We start from the raw sequence: 6,000 nt of genomic DNA, 5'->3' as shown, positions 1-6,000 counted from the left end.
AATATGTTAAAATATGCTGGGATTTGTAGTCCAGCAACAACTGAGGAAAGTGTGGCTGAGCACTGTAGTACAGTAGGGTCTAGTGTTCCTTTGAAAGGAAAACAATCTTTCCGACCCTCCAACCCTTTCTCCAACATTTATAAAAGGCAAAATAAATGGATTTACTCTGAAAATATATTTTTTATTCTTAATTCTTGTTTACTTATTACTACAGGTGTGGGACCTGTTATCCAGAATGCTTGGGACCTGGGGTTTTCTGGAAAACAGATCTTTCTGTAATTTGGATCTTTACACCACAAGTCTACGGGCTCTTACAGACGAGCGTTTTTAGCTGTGTTTAATTCTTTTCAATGTACTTAATTCTTTTCAATGAGGCTCTTCTTACACAAACACATGTAAGCACGAACAAAGGTTGGGATGCAGCATGTTGCATTTTTCCTGCATTCGGCGCTTACATGCGTCTGTATGAGTACAGCCCCATTGAAAAAAATTCGGTGCAGGGGAGCGCAGCTAAAAATGCTCGTCTGTAAGAGCCCTACTAGAAAATCATGTAAACATTAAATACACTCCATAGGCTGGTTTTGCTTCCAATAAGGTTTAATTATATCTTAGTTTGGATCCAGTCCAAGGTGCCGTTTTATTACTACAGAGAAAAAGGAAATAATTGTTAAGAATTTGATTCATTTATTATAATTGAGTCTATGGGTGATGGACTTTCCGTAATTCTGAACTTTCTGGATAACGGATTTCCAGATAATGGATACTATATCTGTATTTAATCTTTAGTATCATCTCGGTTACTCTTCAAATGACTGCTTGATTTCTACAGTACCGTACACTGTATATTGCCTGCCACATCAAATTTTAATATTATATCTTTAATCTTATCCTTAATAACATGAAAAATTACTTGGCCTAAAGCTGTACAGTAAAAGAGAAGTGACAAGAAAAGGAATTAGCAGTGAAATCGACTGAAATTGCTGAGGAAAAACATAGAAAACAAACCAACAATAGATTTACTGAAGCAATTAGAGCTAAGGAAATGCCATGCAGTTATGGCCAGGAAAGGTTTGTTCAAACACAAGGATTTTGTGGCAATCACTGGTATCAACTTTATTGTGCAACAAGAGAGGATCAACACTAGTCTAGTGTTAAAGTGTTTTTCTCGTGTTTTGCCCAGAAGAAATCCTTCAAGATAAAGTTTCTTTATAAATTCAGAAAAATTAGGAAACCAGTTCAGATCCAACTGAAGTTGCGCTGGAATGTAATGTTCCTGTCAAAAGTTATACCGGTATGTGTCCTAAGTTCTTGTCCTGTTGCAGCACTTTGGAATCGGAAAGGACTGGTGTAGGTTGCATGAAGTCATGTGATTAACAGTGATATATTTTATTGATATACAAAGTATAGTGATCCCATTAGGCCCTTTGGTGAGGAAGGGGTTAATACTGTATGACTGCTGACATATCTCAATGACGTATAATGTCTGTAAAGAGCTGTATGTTGGTGCTGTATAAATATTGTATAATAAACAGTAACACCATGGTGGAAATTGACCAAATGGCGAAGTGGCTAACACTGGCGAAAATTCGCCAGCGTGAAGTCATTTTGGCACTTCGTCAATTTACTAATGGTAGCTGGCGTAAATTTACTGGGGTAATTTCGCCAAGGAGATAGACTTCACACTCTACCGCCAGGCAAATTTACGGTCTGGCGAAAGAGCGTTACTACGCAAATTCACTAGGTTTTTGATTTTACTGACCGTTACCTATATCGCCAGACTTGCCTTTGCCACCTCAGACCAGGTGAAGTGCAATAGAGTAGATAGGTAATTAGATAGATAATTTTTCTAAGTCCCAAAAAACGCTGGCGTTTTTTCATATTTAAAGGGTGATAGACTGGAAAAGATCGTAATTTTTTTTTGGGAGGTATCCTCCTTCCCCCCTACATTTGCTAACATATGGCACCTAAACTATACTGTGGGTTAATGTGTAGGGCAATATAACACCTCTATATAATTATATTAAGGTTCCCTGGCCTTGTGTAGTGTAATGTATTTGCTGCAGCATATACAGCCATTGTACTTTAACTGCACGCCATATGCTAATTAGCCAACGCTAGCGTAACATCGAACTGCATAATTTTGTTGGCTGAATTTCGCCAGCATTCGGTACCCTGTGTGCAACTTTGGATCTTCGTGAATTAGCGTTGTCCAGGCGAATTTATGCCTGGCGCAATGTTGCGATGTGCACGAAGCCATCGCTGGTGAATTGTAGCCTGTTAGTGAATTTGCCCCTATATGTTAACTGGCTCTACTAAAGGGTTAATTGACATCAACTTATTTCAAGCTTCAATAAATGCAGAAGGCAGAGACACAGAGGAATGGAAAAAAGTTGATACACTGTGCCAGATATAGCAAGAAAAACCAACAAGCTAAAGTATGTACACCCTCCAACACTGTTTCTGGGTGTATATACTGTACATTGGGCTATAAAACTGTAATTTGAGGACACTCCAAGAAATTATTGTTATTTTAACCTTGGCAAAGTTAGTAAAGCTGATAAGTAATTGCTTTAGTTATAGGAATATACTCTTAATTACAGGTTAATGTATCAACTACTAGTTCACAACATATAGCTTACTTTCTATTAGTCCCTTATGAATATTTTCTTCAGCGCTAAAGGGGTGTTTTCCATGTAAGGATGCCAGGAATTCTGAAGTAGGGCAGATCCTAGAAAAAAATTCCCATAGCTATGGCCTGTGAACAGATTCCTTTGTATACAGAAGAGGCCGAAGGGCTCCCAAATGACTGTATATGGGAGTATGCCAAGGTGTTTTGGTTATTCATGTTAGCTCCTACCTACCAACCTGCTGCCAAAAAAAGGGGAAATACATCTGTGTGTTCTGTTTTCTAATTTGAATGTAATTTGCAGTGGTTTTTGCTTTTATATAGAATAATAATTATCTTATTTATTAACACAGGACACATTGGCACCTGAGCAGTAAGTCATAGCAGCCAATCAGTGATTAGCTTTGTTTAAACAGCGGGTTTAAACAAGCGGATTGAGCCCCCTAAGTGGGGTTTATTTTCCTTTACCCGGACAGAAAATAATTACTATAATAACCATTAGAATAATTATAAGCTAGGTTTTTTTTGGCATATGCCTTTGTGCATTTTAATCCTCTGGCAGGTGTCACAAAGTCACAGCCAGTGGCATGCAGCTACTGTAAGAGACTTCTCTTAGTTTCATATTTTAGCTGCAGTTTCATATTTTCATTATTCCTTGCATAGCAACCCTGCGCTCAAACAAAAGACTTATTATGCACTTCTGCCCTCTAAACTACTTTGCCTTATGATGTGTTTAGATAAGGCGCTGCCATGCCCTGCAGGTAAATTGGTTAAAAACATAAAATGCTCATCTGACAGCATATTTCACAAACAAATGCAAATGAGAACAAAGATACAACGATCCACCTAAAATGTTGTGTATTTTACACCAGGTATGTCAAACATGTATGTTTGGGGCCACATTTCGTCTTACTCTTTTTCGACTGTTTATACTGTTATGTGTCAATTATTTTCTGAGATTTTTTGGTACCTTTCATTTTTTATCAGTTTGGACATTTTTTAAGGGTTTCATGTAGATTTGGTTAAAAAATTACAATAATCTAATCTACAGTATACTCAATAGAGTAACTACTGGTGGTGTCTTGGGGCCCACCAGAGCTGTAAAAAGCATAGCGCAGGTGGCAGGGCAGGGGAATTTTTCTGCAGTGAGTTTGAAGGGGGGGTGGACATCCTGCATCCAGGCCCTGCCACAGCTAGTTAAGCCAGTGAATATACTGTACACATTAATACATATACCCCTATATGTAATATAAGGTACTAAGTTTGCCCAGATGCAGTAACTCATAGCAACCAATAAGATGCTTGCTTTTAAACAGGTAATTAGTAAATGCTTCCAGCTGGTTCGATATGGGTTACTGCACCTGGGCAAACTTAGTGCCTTTTATTACATGACCCCATAAGAGTTTTACTGACCTGTTAGGATAATAATATAATTTTCTTATAATCTGTCTCCCACTCATGTAGAATTGTACCTAATAAGCAGGCCTGGATTTGTGGAAAAGCCACCTAAGGGGACGGCATGCTGCCCAACCACACCCACATTGGTTCAACAACATTGGGGATGAGCTGGAGATACAATAATTTTTTTAATTTTCCACAGGCCCTTTGCTCCAATACACATGTTTATCAATGGGTTGTAGACTCATAAGCACAAGGCATCATGACACTTGTGGGATTAAGTGAGCGTATAAAGTATTGGGTAATTAGGGAAATGTGTCTAATTATCATCTTTCCATGGAAAGCACTAAATACCTAGTAAATTTACTAAAATACCATTAGTACACTGGCTTTGATGAAATTGCTGAAAAGTGATAATTATACATAAAGAGAAACACATGAACCAATGAGGGGAAGGAAGTAGAATCTATGTTGCTCTTTCCTTTGTTGTAACTCATTCTCATGCGTTGTGCTTTGTCACGGAGTCACCTTACACCACTGGCTTTAAATTCAAGGTTGATAACATCTGGATCCATAAATGTCAGCTTTTTCAAGCAGGGGTAACTCCCTAGGTTGCCTTATAAGCTATAATTTAGAGTAACATAACTATTACTATTTTATATAAATAGTACAATATGTACCACGAATCCCAACAACTTATATTATCAAGCTTCAAATATAGGAGCTGTAGTCCAGCAACATTGGGGTTGATCGCCTTTTTCTAACTCATACGAAAGGGGTAAGACTTTTTCAATTGAATCATGTTTACAAATATATTAATGTCGCAAAAATCAAACCTTTTAATGGTATTGATAATTAAAGTCAGCCCTTACCCTAAGTTCCTTAGGGATTACCCTTCCAGAGAAGGGAGTTACAAACCCCTTCCTCCACCATGTAAATGCAGAGATCCCCCTGGGTAAGAATTTTCAATATGGAAAGCACCGGTTTTAAGTGACACTATGCATGCTGGTTGCCTATGTCACTGCCCAGCAAGCAATAGGATCAAGTAAATACGTGAGGCCTGGTAATGTGCACTAGCGCTCACAAGATTCTCACCTGCAGTCCTTCAACTGGAGACCTGATAAGCACAATATCCTATGATCAACTTTTTCAACATTATGGGAGCTCTAGTCCAGCAACCACAGAGTCATTCTTAATGGAACGTCACACAATAAAACCTTGGTCCTTCAGGACCAACAGCCCAATTGATGATGATGGTTCTCCAATGAAAATCCTACCTACTCTGTTAATACTTGACTTTTTATTATTACAGTAGTATAAATGTTGCCAAAAGCATTAAATATTTTTTTCTAACACTAAACACCTGCACAACACACATTCTTCCATCAGTTTGAAACTGGCAAGCAGAAAATGCGTAGTAATCCTAGATAACAGTGAGATAACTGGTGTAGCTCTTATAGGCACTACCCTTATGCTTCTGCATCTTTAATTAAGCTTGGGGTGTAAAGCTAGGGTGTAAGGAGTTTGGGGTACTCCACCAGGCAATTGTGTGCCAGTTAAGGAAGAGAGCATAGAGTAGACTAGAGTAGACTAGGATAGGGGCGGCCTAGTGGGACAGTTGTGGCCAGAAGTCAGGTGGAAGCTTGGGCACTGTATGCAGAAACCGCAGGAAAATTTGTGAAACAGCAAAAAAATTGCGAAATGCATTAAAGTCAATGGGCATCCCGATAATTTTGAGGCACGATAATTTTAATGCGTGCGGCAATTTTGACAAGTTTGATGTTGCAGATTTTTCGCCAGTGAATTTTAACCGCTGTGAGTCAATGCCTGGCAAATCTATTCGCCCACCACTAGTGACTCATGAGAGGATTTCCTGAGAAGTATATGTAAATAATTTAACTTATGAGTAAGTTTCTTTTCAATTTGAGACTCCCATCTGCCCTTGTGAAGCTGCTAAATAAACATTTGCCTTGGCT

This window comes from Xenopus laevis, chromosome 9_10L (assembly GCF_017654675.1).
Source record: "Xenopus laevis strain J_2021 chromosome 9_10L, Xenopus_laevis_v10.1, whole genome shotgun sequence".
In the NCBI taxonomy this organism is placed as follows: Eukaryota; Metazoa; Chordata; class Amphibia; order Anura; family Pipidae; genus Xenopus; species Xenopus laevis.
This window is presented reverse-complemented; position numbering follows the sequence as displayed.